Source organism: Periplaneta americana, chromosome 13 (assembly GCF_040183065.1).
Source record: "Periplaneta americana isolate PAMFEO1 chromosome 13, P.americana_PAMFEO1_priV1, whole genome shotgun sequence".
In the NCBI taxonomy this organism is placed as follows: domain Eukaryota; kingdom Metazoa; phylum Arthropoda; class Insecta; order Blattodea; family Blattidae; genus Periplaneta; species Periplaneta americana.
In genome coordinates, this window is record NC_091129.1 from 3,059,635 (window position 1) to 3,081,142 (window position 21,508).

General features: G+C 36.0%; 1 protein-coding gene across 2 annotated transcripts in view; it reads right to left on the reverse strand.

Annotated features, from left to right (window-relative positions):
• LOC138711687 (uncharacterized) overlaps positions 1-21,508 on the reverse strand; it is a 1,209,687-nt gene that overhangs the window by 456,847 nt on the left and 731,332 nt on the right. For both annotated transcript variants that reach the window (XM_069842817.1, XM_069842816.1), the window contains one exon: positions 107-185. The gene's annotated coding sequence lies outside the window, so the exon portion shown is untranslated. The remainder of the gene's footprint in view (positions 1-106; positions 186-21,508) is intronic.

Here is a 21,508-nt window from a genome sequence, read left to right on the forward strand (position 1 = left end):
TATTAAAACGATTGGCAGCAGCTAAAAATGCTTTCAAACAAAGCAAAATACAGTACATAAGAACGCATCTAAGTATAATTTAATATATTTTTTCACTTTAACTCACCGAATTTTGTTTCCTTCCGTACAGCGTCTATTTATCTTCAGCGAGTTTCGGCAGACTGCCATGTTCTTAATTCTCGAATCTGTAACGAAATAAAAGACAGAAATTCAATTAGTAATAGTAATAATAGTAGTAGTAATAATAATAATAATAATAATAATAATAATAATAATAATAATAATAATAATAATAATAAAATTCTTTATTTATACTGGCAGAGTTAAGGCCATAGGGCCTTCTCTTACACTCTACCAGGTCACAAAGTACATAAGCAGTTAAAATTTAACAAGAAGTTAAAGAACAGAATACTAACATGTGACAAAAAAAATAATAATAATAGCATAATAAAATCGACACTAAACAACATGAAAATAATACCATAATAGAAAAAAAAAGAAAGTAAAATACATTGGAATATAGTAAAAGCAACTCATTTAGTACGAATGGTTAATATGGAAAAACGTAAGGAAGAATATAACAAAATGTAAAGTAATAAAAACTAATAAAATAGAAAAGAAATACGAAAATTAAATAAAATTCGCAATAAAATGGCTATGATAATAAATTCATCGGCTGATAAAGAGAACCAAAAGGGGAAAGGAAGGAAAATAAATATATAGCATATATTTTTACAAAACTATGGCAGAGAAAAGGGCTTATAACTGAAAGCAAACTAATTCAAAAAGTGCAATTTTAATTTATTTTTGAAACTAGACAATGTCCGACAGTCTCTGACATGTTGTGGTAGAGAGTTCCAGAGATGAGCTGCAGAGACGGTAAAAGATGAGGAGTAGAAGGATGTTCTGTGTTTAGGAATGGAGAGTGTGATATGGTGTTGTGAGCGAGTATCTACTTCGTAGTACTTATCAGTATTTATAAAACACGATTAAATATGGCCAAACGTGTTCTCTTTTCATGGGCAGTCATTTACCATCGTTTTTAAATTGTTCATATTCGTATGCTTTCTTTACATTTGATTTGCTCTCTGCTACTCTCCATTTTACTTGGCGCATTTTCCATACACTCCCTCACGCTATATACTATATTGCGTCTTTTTACACACCGGAAGTGTTTAATTCTTGTCTTTTACAATGTGTCTTTTAGTGTCTTTTTGTGGTCTATCGTAAATGTCAAGTAAATATAATGATTACATATCTGGCTACAAAGTCAACAGATTCGGGCTGCAGGGCCTAGGCTTGTGTCATCGTCTGGCAATGGTCCAGTAACTTTGTGACTGGCTGTCTTACACTAACATTTTATATTGGTTCATAACCTATTTCCTTCAGATCAGATATCATATCTGTGTCAAAACTGTGATTGAAACCCCCTTATCACAACACGAAGCTATCTCTCAGATTTTAACTGATAGTAGTATTTATTTATTTATTTAACCTGGTAGAGATAAGGCCGTCAGGCCTTCTCTGCCCCTCTACCAGGAGATTCCAACTATAATATGAACAATAAAATTACAATTAGTATTAAATTTATAATTACAATTACAAATAACATTACAATTAGTATTATATTTACAATTACAATTACAATAAAATCAAAGTACGAAAAGATTACCTGACTAATTAAAACTACATAATTTATCATAGAGAAACAAAGAATATTTTATATTTACTGAATTACAAATTAAACCTAGAATAACAAAATTGTATACTGATGAAATTACTGGATATTGAAATATTTTGTGATAGATTGAGGAAACTATTTACAAGAAATCAATTACTGACCAAGTGCCTAGTAAGTTTGCGTTTGAATTCCATTTTATTTCGACAGTTCCTGATGCTAGCAGGTAGCGAATTCCAGAGTCTTGGCAGGGCTATTGTGAAAGAGGATGAGTATGAGGAGGTGCGACGGGATGGTATTGTTAGTATTGTTTCATGACGAGAGCGTGTGTTCAGATTATGGTGGGAAGAAAGGTAAGTGTAATACTCTGCTTAATGCGTCTTCAAATTTATATTCTGTAACCTTACATTGTGTCCACATTAACTTCCAATTTATTGTTTTCTAAACGCAGAATAAATATGGGAAATGCCTGTTATTATTCGGTTGAGAAGCTTTTGTCATCTAGTCTGCTGTCAAAAAATCTGAACAGTTATATTACCGGTTGTTCTGTATGGTTGTGAAACTTGGACTCTCACTTTGAGAGAGGAACAGAGATTAAGGGTGTTTGAGAAAAAGATTCTTAGAAAAATATTTGGGGCTAAGAGGGATGAAGTTACAGGAGAATGGAGAAAGTTACACAACGCAGAACTGCACGCATTGTATTCTTCACCTGACATAATTAGGGACATTAAATCCAGACGTTTGAGATGGACAGGCCATGTAGTACGTATGGACGAATCCAGACATGCGTATAGAGTGTTAGTTGGGAGGCCAGAGGGAAAAAGACCTTTAGGGAGGCCGAGACGTAGATGGGAAGATAATATTAAAATGGATTTGAGGGAGGTGGGATATGATAATAATAATAATAATAATAATGATTTATTTTAGCTGGCAGAGTTAAGGCCGTAAGGCCTTCTCTTCCACACAACCAGCAAAAAGTGTATATACATATGCATGAACTTACAAAGAATTCAACAAATTGATTTAGATAAGAGTTACATGTATACAAGAGTTATTTACGAATTAAACAACAAAATACTATGAACTATTAATTAAACACTGAAATAAACTGGGTAGCAGAATTAAACTAAAATACATAGAATGTTAATATATTTCAAATTATATTAGATAATAGAAAGAGATTATTATGAGACAATTTTGAAAATGCAGCACCATCAGGATGATGTCTAAAGAAAAAAAGCAACAGTGTAGTCAGTAATATTTTAAATCAGTATGATTGGAGTGAAATGCTAATAAGGTTATCTTTTAAGCTGTTCTTAAAGGTGTTTGTTGTCTTGCAGCCCCTAATACTTTGTGACAAGGAATTCCATTGACGCGAGGTGGATATTGTAAAAGATGAGGAATAACAAGATGTTCTATGAAGAGGTATATTTAGTGTGCCACAGATAAGTGATCTGGTATTTACGTCGTGGTTAGAGTATAGATAAGAGAAACGAGACGAAAGGTAATTTGGTGTTGAGGTGTGCAGAATTCGAAAGAGTAAAGACAAAGAGTGTAAAGTTCTGCGTTCTTTAAGTCGGAGCCACGAGAGACTTGCGAAGGACGGTGATATGTGATCATATCGTCGGATGTTGCACACGTATCTGATGCACATATTCTGAGCTCGCTGTAACTTGACTGACAGTTCAGAACTTAGATCACTTAACAAAACGTCACAATAATCGAAGTGCGGCATTACTAGGGTTTGTACTAGGGTAAGTTTTAGTTGCTGGGGCAAGAAGTTTCTCAAGCGACTCAAAGAGTGAAAGGAGGAACAGATTTTCTTTATCGTTTCTTTAACTTGAAAATTCCAACTTAGATTATTATCAAAAAAGAAGCCAAGATTTTTTACGACAGATGAATAAGGGATTAGTGTGTTGTTAAGGGTAACAACTGAAAGATTACTGTTATTAAGGGAGTTAACTACACGCTTATGTCCAATAATTATGGCTTGAGTCTTACTTGGGTTAAGTGCGAGTCCGAAATTGGCCGCCCAAGTGGAGACAGTGGCTAGGTCACAATTTAACTTGTCAATCGATTCATTGATCGTATTGGGTCTGGAATGTATGTAAAGTTGTAGGTCGTCGGCATAGAGGTGATATCGGCAATACTGTAAGTTCTTTGATACGTCATTAATGTAGATAGAGAAAAGTAGTGGTCCTAATACGGAGCCCTGCGGCACTCCCGCCTTTGTGTATCGCCATTGGGAGAATTGATTATCAAGTGAAACACACTGTTGGCGGTCCCGTAGGTAGGAGTCCATCCAGCTCAAGGTATTGTCTGATAGGTGCAAAGTTTTCATCTTTGCAAGAAGCAAGTCGATATCAACAGAACCAAAGGCATTGCTGAAATCGAGAAGAGTTAGTGCCGTTACTTCACCCCTATCCATAGCTTCACGGATGTCCTCGGTCACTTTAAGTAGGGCTGTAGTAGTGCTGTGTCCATGCCTAAAACCCGATTGATAGTCATCGAGGAGTTTGTGTTCGTCGAGATAGTTCGTAAGTTGTCCGTGTACAATATGTTCTAATGCTTTTGAAAGAGTGGGAAGAATTGATATCGGTCTGTATTGGTTTACTGTAGAAGGTGTGTTAGATTTAGGTAAAGGTTTCACTAATGCCATTTTCCAGAGTGAGGGGTAGGACCCAGTCATAATAGATGCATTGAATATATGGGTGACGGTCGGCAGAATCACATCTATTATTTTATACAGGAGAGTGATATTTATATTGTCTACACCTTGGGCTTTAGATTTCATACATCGCAGCGTCTTCATTACGTCAGTCGGGTTAATGTATTTAAAGAAGAATTTATCCCATACAGGTTGGGGGCAAGATCTGAGAAATTCAAGAGCCTCTTTTTTATGTAATGGTTCAGGTGGAGCAGTGACGAAATGTTCATTTAGGCTATTGAGTGACAAGTTGATGTTATCTACCAGAGGCTTTGGTAGAGACTGGATTAATCTTGCACAGGATAGGAACCGATGGCTGGCTTATGTGAGGGCGGCAATGAACCTCCGGGTTCCTTAAAAGCCAGTAAGTACGTAAGTAAGTAAGTATAGTTACATGTCTAGAATTACCATAGTTTAAGGATTTGATCTCACTTAACATGATATTAGTATTAGTTGCATTACGAATGTAAGTTGGCGGAGGTTTTTCAGAGAGGGAAATAAGATTGAAAGACAAATAAATCATCCGGCCTTAATTAAGGATGACCACGAGGATCCGGAAATTAATAGCAAATAAATATCAACGATTAAATAATAATATTTTTATAAAACTAAAATGTAATAATAAGTCTTGTGATATATTTTGTATAACTGATCTGAACTGCGCCCGAGCACGAGCTTCTGCTCTTTCGGGCTGCAATGCCTAATGTAGCTCAAGTGTAAAGTGTTAAATAAATAAAAAATAAATAAATAAATAAATGAATAAATAAATAAATAAGTAAATAAATAAATAAATAGATAAATAACTAGATAGATAACTAACTAGATAGATAACTGACTAGATAGATAGATAAATAGATAGACAGACAGACAGACAGATAGATAGATAGATAGATAAGTAAATAAATAAATAAGTACCGTTTATTAGCCTATCAATTATAAAATAAAATCTTAGAAGATTATTTTAAAATTATATTAAAAATAAAAGATTTTATTTAAAATTAGCATATCCTTAATTAAGACTTCCTGAGTGGTATAAATGAAACTTCCACTTAAGAGAGTGTATTGATTTTTTGTTCCTCTTGTTTAAGGTCATTTGATAAGGGGGAAAAACATTTGAAACTTCAATAATAACTTCATGGTTAAGCTTTCTCTTCGTTTGAAGAACAAGAAGAGTTGTGTGGTCACGATCTGGAGATGATGACACGCATGTATTAATGCTCCCACGATTCACGATTACAAATCACACGAGTGGTTGCAGCTGCTCTCCATGTCGAGATATTACTGACAGAGGCTAAGGGGCAAAGATAAGCCTGAGCACAGTCAGACCTTTTGTAAAAATTTGCAACATTCAAGAAAAATCATTTGATACCAATAGGAATTTCTATTGGAATAAACATTCGGTTTTTCTCTATATTTTTGTCTGCTTTTAGTTCAGCTTGGAAAACATTAAAATGAGTATAACCGAAATTTTAATTATCCTCGTTCGAAATAACACCAGTAGAGAAAGTGTAAATTTTGTTATTCCTTTCTACTCGATTATATCATCTTCGATGACAGATTTAACCAAACCTATGTAAACAAAAGCAGAATATTTTTAGGGATGTAAGAGCGAAGAATGAGAAACTTATAAAACGTCTGCAAAATAAAGATGAAACATGATTATGTTGAATGTTATGTTTGATTTAACGACGCTCGCAACTACAGAGGTTATATCAGCGTCGCCGGATGTGGCGGAATTTTGTCCCGCAGGAGTTCTTTTACATGCCAAGCACACTTAAATGCCATCGACCTGGCCCGGGATCGAACCCGCAACCTTGGGCACAGAAGGCCAGCGCTATACCAACTCGCCAACCAGGTCGACGATTATGTTGATGTTGATGATAATGCTGATTTACTTTTTTCATAAATTTCATAAAATTTTGAACACTGCTCTTAAGAATAAATTATACATAATAGTGGCAAACCACAATCACCCGAGCGAGAAACTCTTCCTTCGATTCATTAGAATTGCGGTCTCGTACAACAGGCTCAATTGTCCCACACGCAAAAGTCAAGTCGGGAGAACGAGAAGGTCATACAAAAGGGTCCACTGCGGCCAATCCACTTGACTTTTGCGTGTGGGGGCACTTGAAGAGCTTGGGGAACGAGGCTCCAATCGAATCGAAGGTAGAGGTCACTGTCAACTGCTAACGCTCTACAGCGCATGCCTGAAGTCTTCGAACGTGATCGACGGGCAAAGATACGTTGTTGCAGAATTTGCATCGACGCAAGAGGCCGCACTTTTGAGTAGTTTTAGTAAATGAGTACAAACTGAAATGGTTTTGAGGAATTAATATCATAAGCAACGTTACAATTGTATTATTTATTCCTTTCAGTACAGTACGGTTTCTAGTTTTATCACTCAATAATTATCATAAAATAATGTTATAAATTTTCAATCAAAGACACAACTATCTGCAAATGTTTATTTGCTACATGAATATAAGGTATATAAATGTTTTCGCCTTGTGGGAGTGTTGATGGTTTGAAGTAGACTGGCTATCAACATTCCCACATACACAGAGACATATACAATTCTTCCATATACACACATCTTAATTAAACACAGTGATTCAACAACGATATGCATTATAAAAGATAGATTTTTTAGATCTAAAGGATCAAGGATAACCATTATTTGCATCGAAACTAGACATTTAGATTACAATCAAGCAAAGTACTCTATATGAATGATAACTTATACGCACATCACAATCAACCTACAACATCGATTACTGCAAATTTCGGTATGATACACAGTTCTCCAAGACGTGTCATTTTCTAAACATTGAATAACTATAACCCAAGATTTTATCCATTTATTCATTTTAACATGATCATAATTTGGATAACATTATTTGATAAATATGTATTATAATGTAACATGAGTTATATGTACACACAATTCCAATTTTAATCATATTTGAATTTACACTACATTGAAATTCATCATTTTATCTTTTCTTGTTACAATTAGTATACATACAACTCATGAAATTTTATCACCATGTATCACACACTGTTCGTATTTGCTTTTATAAATCTAATTTAATCTAAGTTCAGATCACATAATTTTAATATATCTGATGATGTCCCACAAGGCGAAAACGTTTATGTACCTTATATTCATGTAGCAAATAAATATTTCCAGATAGTTGTGTCTTTGATTGAAAATTTTATAACATTATTTTATGATATTACTAGACACATCTGAAATATACAATGAACTGCAAATTACTCAAAAATTAGTTTCCAATGCAGGGTCATTTAACAAAAAAATTTGTTTTGGTCTCCTGTATCATCCCTCAAAGTTTGAGTATTGAATTTAGATACACCCTGTATCAAATAAATAAGTAAATTTATGAAGAATGTTACGTGAGAATGAGTGTTTCCAATATCACAAATTAAGTACAAGCTTGTATATTAGGCTTAATTACTTGAAGCGATGAAAGAGTAATGGAACGGAGAAAAATTCTCTCCGGCGCCGGGATTTGAACCCGGGTTTTCAGCTCACGTGCTGATGCTTTATCCACTAAGCCACACCGGATACCCACCCCGGCGTCGGACAGAATCGTCTCAGTTTTAAGTTCCAACTCTTCGGTTCCCTCTAGTGGCCGCCCTCTGCACTACGTCATAGATGTCTATGAACGTAGGATTGAAGTCCACACATGTGCTGAGGTGCACTCGTTATGAGTGACTAGTTGGCCGGGATCCGACGGAATAAGCGCCGTCTTAAATCACATGTGTGAACTTCGGTCCTACGTTCATAGACATCTATGACGTAGTTTTTTTTATTTTAGTAGGTTATTTTACGACGCTTTATCAACAGCTTAGGTAATTTAGCGTATGAATGAGATGAAGGTGATAATGCCGGTGAAATGAGTCCGGGGTCCAGCACCGAAAGTTACCCAGCATTTGCTCGTATTGGGTTGAGGGGAAAAAACCTCAACCAGGTAACTTGCCCCGACCGGGAATCGAACCCGGGCCACCTGGTTTCGCGGCCAGACGCGCTGACCGTTACTCCACAGGTGTGGACTCTATGATGTAGTGCAGAGGGCGGCCACTAGAGGGAACCCAAGAGTTGGAACTTAAAACTGAGACGATTCTGTCCGACGCCGGGGTGGGTATCCGATGTGGCTTAGTGGATAAAGCATCAGCACGTAGAGCTGAAAACCCGGGTTACAAATCCCGGCGCCGGAGAGAATTTTTCTCCGTTCCATTACTCTTTCATCGCTTGATGACGCAGAATATCTGCATGGAAATATCATATGCACTTTGGTACATTAAAAAATATATATTAATTACTTCAGATAATTTTACAGGCCAGCAATGTGCTGAAGTTAATGTAACTTGTGATAAATTATATATAATATAATTACATTTTCTGACAGTAATATATCACTGTAAGGTCGAAAACCAACTTTGCAAGCTTTAAACATACGAGTCTTAGCGTACAGGTTGCCCTGTCCACAACTGGGCATCAATGTCAATTTATGGTGCATCCCACCTGGACATAAATCAGCCATACATGGTGCTCATTAGTCACTGAAACCAGTTTCGATCTAGAAAGTTGACCCCGGCATCATGTAATCACAGAGCAATACCACTTCCATGATTAAATCCAAATCATGCGCTGCTGGAAATGAGCTGCCTGTAGTCGTGTCTTAAAACTCTGCATTTCCGAATCGGCAACACACAACCCTAACATCTTGGATAATGTGAAATTCCAAAGATGGATTGCATTGAGCCAGACTAGAAAAGTAATTTAGGCCGCATATTTCAATTCCCACAATGACTACAGCAAACTAACAGTGCCATAAACTGCAAGGTCGGTGATCCGAGTTCAAACCTAGGAACTCGCAGTAAATGAAGACATGCACGGCATGTTCTACTAGCTCTACAGTTCTGCTAGTTCTGGTAGTTCTGAGTCATCGTCTTGATCGTTACGAAAAGTGACGAGAAAAATACTTCAACTTTCATCTTTCACAGGACAATTTAAATGAGCTCCACAGGACGAACATTCCACAGGACGAACATTCCACAGTACGTAACTGTAGACATCCCTGAAGTTGACTCCTGTGGGTCTGTGTAACGCAACATAAGGTAGAAAGAGACAGAAAATTAATAGAATCGAATTCACGGTATTTATTCTCTTCATTTAACAATTATATTTCTTATCTCTCTTATTACAGACCCATACTAGCGGCTCTCCAAGAAAACAAATTCATATGAAACAGTAGTCTCTGCAGCTCATCTCTGGAACTCTCTACCAAAACATGTCAGAGACTGTCGGACATTGTCTAGTTTCAAAAATAAATTAAAATTCCACTTTTTCAATTCAGATTCCTTTCAGTCATAAGCCCTTTTCTCTGCGATGGTTTTTTTAAAATACAGGCTATATATTTCTTTTTCCTTCCTTTTCCCTTTTTGTTCTCTTTATCAGCCGATGAATTTATTATCATAGCCTTTTTATTGCGAATTTTATTTAATTTTCGTATTTCTTTTCTTTTTTATTATTATTATTTTATTACATTCCATTTTGTTATATTCTTCCTTACGTTTTCCATATTAACCATTTGTACTAAATGAGTTTGCTTTTACTATACAGGGTGTTTAAAAAATACGGGGCATAATTTCAGGTATGTATTTCCCACATGTAGACAATCAAAATAGTTCATTACAACATGTGTCCGGAAATGCTTCATTTCCGAGTTATGGCCTTCATAACATTGAAATTCATCGGAACGTTTTTCTTTCCGCAGGTCGTTCTCATTACAGAAGATGTTCAAAATGTCCACCTCCTGCTTGAATACAGACCTCATATCGATGTCTCATTGACCTGCGAACACGATCCTAAACTCCAGGAGTATTGCGTATGTCCTCAGAACATGCCACAATTCGATTCCTAAGGGATTCCAACAGTCTCCAGAGAGTCGTATGAGGAAGATTGACTTGCAACGCTACCCTTCCTGTGCTGATAGAAGGAGTCATGTTCACAGCCTCCAGAATCTCGTCCTGTACTTCTGGAGTTGTAGATCTTGGTCGTCCCCTTCCCAAACCAGGAGAGTTAAATTTTCCATACTCGCACAGACGGTAATGGAGACATACAGATGTCTTCCGATCTGGACACTGTCGCTGTGGGTACATCTCTGGTACAAACGACGAGCCAGCGCAGCATTGCCGTTTCGCCTTACCGTACATGAAGTGTATCTCTGCCAGCTCTTGATTTGAATACATGTCGCACAGTCTAACGCCTACACAACACTGAATGTAACCTTCGCCTCGGAATGAACTGTCAGAGTGCCCTCTTAATGTCTCCTTTGACGGCAACGACCTGCGGAAAGAAAGAAAAACGTTCCGGTGAATTTCAATGTTGTGAAAGCCGTAACTCGGAAATAAAGCATTTCCGGACACATGTTGTAGCGAACTATTTTGATTGTCTACATGTGGGAAATACATACCTGAAATTATGCCCCGTATTTCTGAAACACCCTGTATACCAATGTATTTTAGCCTACTTTTTTTTTGTATTAGGGTATTATTTTCATATTGTTTAGTATCGATTATATTATGCTATTATTATTATTATTATTTTTTTTTTTTTTTTTGTAATATGTAAGTATTCTGTTCTTTAACTTTTTGTTAAATTTTAACTGCTTGTATACTTTATTTATACAAAAGTTGTAGGGTATCAAAGAAGGAATATTTGGAATATGTTTTCAAGTACTATACTTTTCATTTAAAAAGAGTGTGCCAATGAGTCTGTTTTTGTTCAATGTCACCGAGTACTTATTTCTCGATTTTTGGATTCTACAGGTCCCAGTACGTACAAAATCATATTTTCTTTTCGCCATTTATAAACTATTGTAGCCATCGTCGTGGCTCAGTCGGTTAAGGCGCTTACCTGCCGGTCAGAAGTTGCGCTCGGGCGCGGGTTCGATCCCCGCTTGGGCTGATTACCTGGTTGGGTTTTTTCCGAAGTTTTCCCCAACCGCAAGGTAAATGCCAGGTAATCTATGGCGAATCCTCGGCCTCATCTCGCCGAATACCATCTCGCTATCACCAATCTCACCGACGCTAAATAACCTTGTATTGGATATAGCGTCGTTAAATAACCAACTAAAATTTGTATATAAATATGAAATGTGGCTCAATTACAGATTCTGACTATAGGCCCCAGAGTGCTGCATTGGAGTTAAATCGCTCGCTTGAACTCGGTCGAGTGTCGCACCCTCGAGTGAGATACGATCGGTCGTGATGCGCTCGTAATAAATATAAGCACAGTACAAGGTCATCTCACCGACATGTCTTATCTTGTATGGAAGGCGACAGATAAGATACACATATGTTTTGCTCACACGGTAAAAATAAGGCTTTATTTTCTGCGTTTATGACAAACGTTTAATGGAACAGTCAATGGAACGTACCAAAACAGGAACATGAAGTTATAAATATAATAGTATGAAAAACTTCGATATACAGTTATTACTACTAATTAATAATTATTCAATATTTGATTTACCACATATATAATATGATAGGTAAATACATAGTGTTCCGCCTATATACTGCGACAATGTAGAAACGTTTTACAAAATATTATTGATATAGCAGTAGATTAATAACAATATTAGTACAGAGATAACGTCACAGAAAATATAATAAAAAGAATAATCATGCTGCACAACTGTTACAGACGCAAAGATTAATACACCAATTATTAGAGATTATTATTATTATTATTATTTTATTATTATTATTATTATTATTATTATTATTATTATTATTAGTAGTAGTAGTAGTAGTAGTAGTATTATTACTAGAAAACTTGATACGGTTCTTGCATTATCGTGATTGTGTTCTCCGTTTATAATAATTACATTTACATCCAATAACATCTATCAGATGTGGCAAAAAGAAAATCACTCCTGTGTGTGTGGGGGGGGAACATTTACCTACAACATTTATATTACATTTTAAAGCAAGTTTTGTAGTTGTACTGTGGAGAGGTTAGTTAAACACTGCAAAGTTTTGAAATGATAAACATCTATGATGTCACTACACAGTTCATCACTGTAACAAGAACGAATGTCTAACGCTCGGCTTATACCGTTCGAGGATTTATCGCTCGTGACAATTTTACCCATTATGCAAGTGCGCTACCTATTGGATTATGCTATGAACTACTTGGCGCTCGAGCGAAAACGTCCGATGCAGACCTCTGATAGGCCCTAACATCTTAATGCAGCCAACAACACTGTGGAGGAAAACGATTCAAGAGGAATGTTTTACCGGCAATACCTCTGGACTACAGAGGTAGTCTTGACTACTATATCAAACATATGTTCTTTATTAGGAAAGCAATGCATTTATCCTCATTAAATACAGGGACATCATTTTATTTTTACTAACATTTTTAATATTAACCTGTCTATAACTTTACACAACCGGAAACACCGCTTGCTCCTATCTCCAAGACTGGAGTTCGATGATACTGGCGTAAAACACAAATCACTCTACTAGGTATAGGAAGGAAGAAAAGTAGTTCATCCATTTACGTAAACTAGGAAATATCGCGATTTTGAGTTTGATAATTTTCATTAGGTTTTTCTTTAATCAAGGTACAGTACTGTATTAAGAATAAGTGTTTTTACTCAAGAAGTGAGTTATCCATGCGAACTTATTCATTATGCAGTGTATATTATACTGTCTACAGCACATTAGCGTACATGTACAATATAGAGAAAGAAGTTAAATTGAAAAATAATCATAATATGAATATTTAAACACAATTTTGAAAATGGTGGCCGTTCATTTCGATACAGGCTTCAGTTCTTTTGTGCATATTATCGCACTATAGACTATTTCATCTAATTCCAATTGCCAGTTTCGTCCTTCGTACTAGTAACTCATGTTGAAATAATTCTGTACCCACTCCACGTACTGTAAATTCAATCTTCACTTCTGCCCGACCCGAAAATATAAAATTACTCAGACATGCTATCTACTGTCCGTCCAAGTGGTTATGCCGCAGGATTGTAGAAAGGGAGGAAATCACGTGACAGTTAATTACTTAACGAGGCCCTTTTATTTAAGTTAAATTAAACAGTTGTATAATATTACATAAACTTCCAATTCCTAAGAGAAATTAATGTTTTCAGAATAGAGCTAAGACAGCCCAGCTATTACAGAGGGGCGAGCAGAAGCAGGTGGGGGAAATCGGGATGCGACGTAGGCAAACGGACAGTGCCTGTGCGAAAATATGATTCAATATTGAAAGCTCTTTCGTCACTGGAAAACGCGAACATATTTCTGGAACGTACTATACTCTGTAACTCAGTACTGCTTACTATCTGCGGCCTTGGTTCTGTGTGGAGTTGGAACTTCATTAGTAGAAGGGGTGGGAGTGAAGTACATTCAAAAGCTCAGGTACAATAAAAATTGAAGTAAAAATAAAATGATGTCCCTGTATAAACGCCAATGTACAAGTATAAGTGATATTTCAAATTGTTAAAGTAATAACGTAGACACATTTTCTCGATATTACAAGACGTGGGTAAAACCTGGGCCTCGCGATGCTAGACCTGCAAACAAAGCTATGTACACGGGCATTTAATTAAGTTCTCCATTGTACGAAACACCTGAAACGCACGAAATTCGTTGGAAATGAAGAGCTCGTCAGCATCTCCGCGGCACAGCTCTTATTAACGCAAGGAAATGAAGCTTGCTTCATACCGCTGTCACGCGCGACTTCGAATTACACACTTATTGTGACGAAAGAGTTATTCCTTTGATGCCAGATACCAACTAACAGGCTGCAGGTCTTTGTAGAACAATAGAAACCTGTGCGTTCAAGAGTAACACTCTAGCTACGGACCTGTTACCGTCACATAAGCAGAAATTTGATTCCTACCACAGCCACGTCATCAATACTCGGTATTTATTTCCTACCTTTGAATGGTATTGCCTTATACCAGGCATGCCAGAAATGAGACACTGAAAGTGCAGTGTATGTGCGCGGATCGCCGGTCTGTGCAGATTGCGTCATTCACGCGTTGTTCTTAACAGTTCTTAGCAGGAGGGATGTAGGCCTACAAGTAGAGATGGCCGATATTTCACAAACCGATATTTTGTCACAGGTATTTTTTTGTCACAGATAAACCTGTGATTGATGACGCGAAATATCTGTGACAAAATATCGCTATCGAAATCTGCTCCGTATTCAGTACTCTGTCACCGTTGCAACGTCTGTGACTGATATTTTCTCCTCTACGTCGTGGGTTTGCGCATGCGCATGATACAATAACAGCAATCGGGCGGTGGTATTTGATTATTGTTTCGTGATATTTTGTTCAATATTATTTTTTTTTCAAAGTGATGATGTGTTGCAAAGTTTTTAGCGGCATTATAATAATGTAATCATGAATCTGACATTTTGTTTTATATTTTAGTCTGTATATATGTTTTATAAATATTTCATGTATTCCCCGAGATCTTCACATTTTCATATTAAGCTTACTGTCAATTTATATTAATGTGTAAGTATTTTCCACTCAATTAAAACCGAACGAGACAAAACTGGCTAATATGATGGACAACTTATTTCGCTAAACTAACCCTGAGGTAGTTTCCTTCGTATTCCCCTTATACACCTTGCATATACGAATCTGTGACAGGTCAGGTTTGGTTGGTTTAAGCTTTTATTATGCCTAGACATGTAGGATCAACGACTAAACTAGCGTTGAGGTAGTTCCCTTCGTACTCCGCATATACACCTTGCATATACGAATCTGTGACAGGTCAGGTTTGGTTGGTTTAAGCTTTTATTATGCCTAGACATATACGATCAACGACTAAACTAGCGTTGAGGTAGTTCCCTTCGTACTCCGCATATACACGTTGCATATACGAATCTGTGACAGGTTAGGTTTGGTTAGTTTAGGCTTTGTTATGTCTTGGATATACGATCAACTGCATCTCCACAAAAAATCAAATTCAACGATTTTCACTTCCGAAATCACCTAAACTACCTCAGCGCTAGTTTAACCCGAGGAACTGTCTCTCCACAAAAAAAAAAAATCCTTATAAATGCAACGATTTTCAAATTCGAATTCGCCGAAACTACTTCAGCGCTAGTTTCACCATCTTATTATAAATTATATAATAACTACACGATTTAAAAGTAATAATACCATTGGTTACCAATACTTTATCTTGTGTAAAATCCTGTGTGAACAACAGTTTTGTTTTGTAATTATTTTCCATTGTTTTTCGGAATACTGATGTTTCGTTAATTTTTATTCTGACTCAATATTATAATGTTAATGCAGGATCAATTTTTAAAACGAGTAGGATAATCACATAACCTCAATTTCTCCATACCCAACTACATTAAAAAATTATATCTACAATCAACTACGATATAACCTCTTCATATATGAGGTTAACTTTTTACATGTTTCTGTTGAGTTAGCTTAGTATTTATTTGTTAATGGTACATGTACATAACTAATTTGTTGGATTTTCCCATATACACCACTGATGTGTGGCGTGTATAGAGAAATCGTATTCACATTGCACTGCTCTTCAATATTTCCTGTTAATTTTTATCGGTGTGACAAAATATCGGTGTAATTCTTGCATATCGTGCTTACTTACCGATATAAAATATCGGTGTGACAAAATCACAGATAAAAGTCAGAGATATTTAATTGTCATTATCACAGTTGTCACAGATACTTGGAAATATCGTTTAATTTCAACTCTACCTACAAGAATCTATTCTGCGCTTCTAGTGGTGGATTAAATTTACATTTGAACGTTATAAAAACACTTAGCAGAAGGAAAAAAAAAAACAAATTATTGTTCCATATGTATGTATTTATTTACACTGCAAGTGGGCAAGCACCCGGTGGCAGTGGTATATACAATATTAACAATACACAGTTAAAATTATAAGCAATACACAATAAAATTTACAATACATAATACAATTTACAACACATATACAATTTTATACACAATACAATAAGAATACACAATACAATTTAACACAATAATAATAAAACATAAAATAAAACACTTACTTTTACAACACAACCTACATAATTATGTATAGGTCCTACATAAGTTTCAATAGTCTTTCACTTTACTCTCATCTCATTCCCTGTAGTGGCACTATGACGCATTTCACTGACACTTTAGCACACATGTCACTGACACTCTGTAACACATTTCACTGACACTATAGAACACATTTCATTGACGCTATAAATTATCACTGATCGGAACTGTTCCCTGCACTGTAAAACCATAACTCACTGACTCACCTCGCTTCACTGATACAACAGTTCAAATAAGTCAAATAATTGCATTCTTATGCATACTTATAAACAGAACTACATTTAAACTAAACATTTCTAGTCTAAGGCCCTCTTACACGCTATTTTTAAATAATTTACAATTCAAACCAAGGAAGTAAACTCGTCAGCCTAGATAAATACATGTCACCTTAAAAAATTAAATGTTGAATGTCACCTTAATTTTAATTTTCACTTTATACACAACTCTTCAAATTATTCTTGAATCTCCTTAAGGAAGGACAGCCCTCAAAGACCGCTGCAGGTAGGTCATTCCAATCATTTACAGTTCTGTTTAAAAATGAGAATTTACCTACATCCGTTTTTTGTTTCCTACATTTGATTTTAAAATCATGATCGTTCCTACCATAGTACGTTGGCTTTTCTAACCGAGCCGTTATGTCTACCCATGCTTTCTGACCTAGATGTGCTCTATACAGTGATGTTATTCTAGTTTTCCTACGTCTGTTTTCCAAAGTTTCCCATTTAAGTTCTTTTATCGTATCGTTCCCATCTTCTCTTTTACATTTAACAAATTTAGCTACCCTATACTGGATTCTTTCTAAGGAATTTATCTGATATATTCTATAGGGATCCCAACACGTAGTTCCGTATTCCATTAACGGTCGCACTAATGTTATATTTCCCTCGATTTGGGGCTAGCCTTTCTCAAGATTCTCATAATAAAGTGAAGTGCCCTCCATGCTTTGCCTGTAACATTATCAACATGCTCTCCCCAAGAAAGTTTGGAGTTTAAATACACTCCTAGGTATTTACAACATTGTTCTTGCGGAATTACAACACCACTGAATTCGTAATTAAGACTAGTTTCCTCTCGGGTTTTACAAAATGTTATAGATTTACTTTTAGAACCATTTATTTTCATCCTATGCTTTAACGCCCAGTTGTAAATGTTATTCAAGTCTGTTTGAATAGCATCTACATCTGAATTATATCTAATCTTTCTATAGATAATGCAGTCGTCTGCAAATAGCCTCACATTTGATGTAATATCCTGGCATAGGTCATTTACGTATATTATAAAGAGTAATGGACCCAGAACGCTGCCCTGTGGCACCCCTGAACTTATATTTCCAATTTCCGATATTTCATGACCTACTCTAACTCTCTGGGTTCTACCTTTTAAGAATTCTTGGATCCATAGCACCACTCTTATCTATTCCTAGCCTACTTAACTTATCTATCAATATGTCATGTGGCACCAAATCAAATGCTTTCGAAAAGTCAATCACAACTGCATCGATTCTTCCGCCTCTATCTACCTCTTCAGCTAGATCCTGAACCAGCGACGTAATTTGACTATCACATGAGAAGCCTTCCCTAAAACCATGCTGGCGGTTGTAAAACCAGTCTTTCGCATTTAGAACATGACGAATATAATCCGATATCAAATGCTCCATGACTTTACATACGACAGATGTAAGGCTAATCGGTCTGTAGTTTCCGACATCTAATTTATTTCCACCTTTATGTATGGGTACCACTATAGCTGATTTCCAGTCACATGGAATAGCTGCATTGTTTATGGAAACATGAAATATACGCATTAAGTATGGAATTATGGCCTCGGAACCTAATTTAAGAATCTCTGTAGCAATACTATCTGGTCCTCGAGACTTCCGATTTTTTAATTTCGTTATTCTCTCTCTAACCCCTTTGGAAGTTATTTTGAAAGTCGAATTTGGTTCACATTCGCGGTCTGTGACACAACCACTCCTATCAGCGGGATTATTATTATTATTATTATTATTATTGAAAACCAAAATGAAATAGGAATTTAATAAGTCGGCCTTTTCTTTGTCATCAGTTATACTTTCTCCGTTCTGATTTCGTAAAAGCACTACTCCTTCATTTTTCCCTTTTCTCCTGCGTACATAATTATAAAACTGTCTCCAATTGTTACTTTCATCCTCTTTTAAAATAGTTTTTAGAAAATTTTCCTGAGCTAACCTTTTCTCACACTCAGGTTTCTTAATTAATTCGATATATTTTTCCCAATGCTCATGGCTCCGTTTACGTTTGCTAAATGCGCGCCTTGTCTTTTTCTTTAAGTAGCGAATATAATTAGTGTAATATTCTGGGTCCGGATTTTTCTCAATTATTTTAGAAGGTACTCATTTTACTAATGCCTCGAAAATTATACTCTTAAATTTATGCCACACATTTTCTATATTTCCTTCAGTCCTTAGAAAGTCAACATGCTTTTGTCGTAGAAACGTTTGTAATTCATGGACATCGGTTTTGTTGAAGTTCCAGACAGACACTGGACTTGACCTCGGATTTACTGTGTTTTCCCAGAAGATTTCTAATAAGACGCTATTGTGATCACTTATTTTATGAAGACTTTCAGAGTTGACAAAGAGAGAGACAGGTCTTAGTAGGTAAACATCTAAGAGGGCATTGTCACGCGTCGGACCATTTACTACCTGCGTGAAATCTTTACGCCAGATCAATTGTCATTGTCAATACTATTGGTGCAATATGAATAATGATAGACAATCCACAGTTAAATATAATATTGTCATGTCTTCACGATACCAACAATAAGCTTTATAGTTTCAAATATATTAAGCTCGTTCTCACAGACGTTGTCACGTAGCATTTTCAATTGTTTACTTTCATATTTTCAAATCCTTCTCTTAAATTTTGTGCTACAAGTGTTTATTATTGTAGGAGAAAGAAATCTGAGTGAGGAACAGTCGGTTATTGTCGGGTGACAGAAGGTATAAGATCGGTTAGCTAGGATGCCTGGATTCAGTAAACCATTGAAAAGTAAACTTCATGCTTACGTTAGTGAATTTGGTGCCCATGTGTTTTCAACCGCTGAACAGTTTTGTTTTTGTAAGGTTTGTGAAAACACAGTTAATCACGAAAAAAAAAGTATTTTATAAGTCAACATACGTCGTCTACGAAGTAAATATGAGTTATATTGATACAATTTAAATTTATTGCTAAAATATATTACGTCTTTCTCAAAGATTATTGTGCCTTTTTTTACGTTTTTATTGTTTTTTTTTAGTTGCCTATTTTACTGTTATAAATGCCTAAAGATCCTGACTCTACTCATAAATATTAATATTATCTGATCACACCAGCGAATAGGGATTATAAAGAATGGACACAGAGCGAATTTTCCTGTGTTTTGTTTCTCTGTGCGCCAGCGGTTAGTTCTACTTTCAAGCGCTAGAGGTTAGTGTAATCGAGCACACGCTAAGATAATAATTGAGTATAGAGTTGAGACACAGGATTCAAACATCGCCTACCTTATTGCATAATCCAGTAACGCTTTGCTTCAAATAAATTCACGTTAACAGCTTTTCCTTATTTCTCAGTGACAAACTAGTTGTCATAATAATATTTTATATTCCAGATATCATAAATTATATTATAAAACAATATAATACATTATAAAATTAAGTATCGAATTCGTTTAATATTTGTATATAATATAATATAGGTATATGGTTTTACTTCTAGTAAGAGTTTTGTTTTTCCATTTTCAGCGCTATCAAATCATTACATATTTTAATTGTTGTTGGGGTCAACGTCTCAACTCTCATTATAAAGGAACTCTAGAGTGTAGACATTACAGTTAATGACGGATTTATTATTTTATGGATCCAATTTATTTTATTTGAGTACATAATGTACCTAGATGTATTAATTATATGTGTTATATTTCCGCTGTGTCGACTGCTAGCTGGTGTGATGTCAGCGCCAACTCTAGGGAGAAAGCAGAATCTCACGCTCTAGCTGGCTTGAAGGTCATTGAAATCGGTCCGGCTACATCAAAGGTACCGACGCGAAGTGTCCATACTTTATAATCCCTATTCGCTGATCATACTGTCAAGACGACACAAACTCTCGATACAAGTCAGGGCTTCCATTAAAAAGGCAGATGCCAGCACTCCATTGAGGAAAGATAAAAATGTTTCTTTATTTCTTGGCAGAGATCAAACAAACTCGTAAGACATATGGATTTGCAGCCTGAACCGTTATATTTTGAGAAGTAGCGAATGCCGTGAATCGCATTCAATACCAGGACAGTCTGTTGTTATGAAGCTTGACCGATTCAATCTAATAGCAGCAAAGAATATTTCAACCTGTGAAAGTAAGATTGTTAGAAGAGTGTGTGCGAATTGCATGGTCACTGGTTTGTGACACAAGGTTCTAAACGACCTGGAGGTTAAACTACCAGCACGCAGCTTAAGGTTTAAGCTACTTTTTTCTTCTCTCTAGACGCTTCCACTCCTTCTTCATCTTCTTCTACCTTACTCTTTCCAAAACATTCAATTACCCAATGTGATTCAGGGGTCTTCTAGGTGGACTAAACTACCCTCCTCTCTCCCCTCCATGTGTACACATCACTTCGTTCCACTTTAACCCCAGAGAAAGGGCAAGAAAACAAGATTGCCTTCCCTTATCCTCTCTAATGTAGGCCATCAATTACACAATAGCAGCCGGCAACTCTTGCTCTCTGGATAATGAAAGAATTCCGTGAAAATCTGACTGCGTCTAGTCAATACAGAAACTTGATATCTCTTCCATGAAATTTTGCCGGTAATGAAATGAGATTGAATTCTAAGAAACAGACGTAATTATTTGACATCGATCGCCTGTAACTTCAAACAAAATGGCTACCATTCAATTGGCTCAAGTTCTATCGAAGTCAGTGTTGACAACCGTTTACTAAATTATTTACTG